This window comes from Octopus bimaculoides, chromosome 5 (genome assembly GCF_046866305.1).
Source record: "Octopus bimaculoides isolate indiv1 chromosome 5, ASM4686630v1, whole genome shotgun sequence".
Classification (NCBI taxonomy): Eukaryota; Metazoa; Mollusca; class Cephalopoda; order Octopoda; family Octopodidae; genus Octopus; species Octopus bimaculoides.
In genome coordinates, this window is record NC_142932.1 from 20574485 (window position 1) to 20575193 (window position 709).

General features: G+C 37.8%; 1 protein-coding gene across 1 annotated transcript in view; it reads right to left on the reverse strand.

Annotated features, from left to right (window-relative positions):
- Nucleotides 1–561: 561 nt before the first annotated feature.
- The window catches only part of LOC149135440 (uncharacterized), a 20778-nt gene continuing 20630 nt past the window's right edge, over nucleotides 562–709 (reverse strand). The window contains exon 2 of the mRNA XM_089352051.1: nucleotides 562–709. This exon is cut by the window's right edge and continues 284 nt beyond it. The gene's annotated coding sequence lies outside the window, so the exon portion shown is untranslated.

Consider the following 709-nt stretch of genomic DNA (forward strand, 5'->3'; position numbering starts at 1 on the left):
AGCTCGCCGCCTTATAGATGAGCTTTGTGATTGTCTCTTGTGGAATTTCTGCCCACTTTTCACGCAACAATCAAAACAATTCATCTTTAGATTTAGGTTTCTGTTGAGTTTTTCGTATAGCTCTATCTAGTATGCCCCAAAGATTTTCAATTCGGTTCTAGTCAGGAGATTGGCTCGGTCAAGGAAACTTTTTGATCCCATTTTCAGTCAGCCATTGTTGATTCTTTTTCGCTATGTGTCATGGAGCCCCATATTTTATGAATAAAAACTCATTTCTCGTTATGTTATCGTGTGAATATATCGGAAGTAGTTCTTGCTTAAGTATTTTTATGTATTTTTCAGAGTTTATGGTTCCAACATATTCGATCAGCTCACAACGACCATTACTGGTGACAGCTCCCCATACCATTACAGAGATACCATGTTTCACAATTGGTTGGAGTCGTTTCAAATCAAATTCTTGATTGGGAAGCCTCCAGACCTAAACACGTCCACTGTCTGAAAATAAGGCAAATCTGGATGCATCTGAGAAAATCACTCAATCCCAAAATGAACTGGATTTTTCTGACATTTCCTTAGCCCATTTCTTTCTTTTCATGATATTAATTGGTTGAAGGAGAAGTTTTCTTCTAGCTGCTCGTCCATAATACCCAAGTTTATGCAGATATGTAACGCATGTTCTTGTACTAACTCCTAGCTGTTTTGCAAT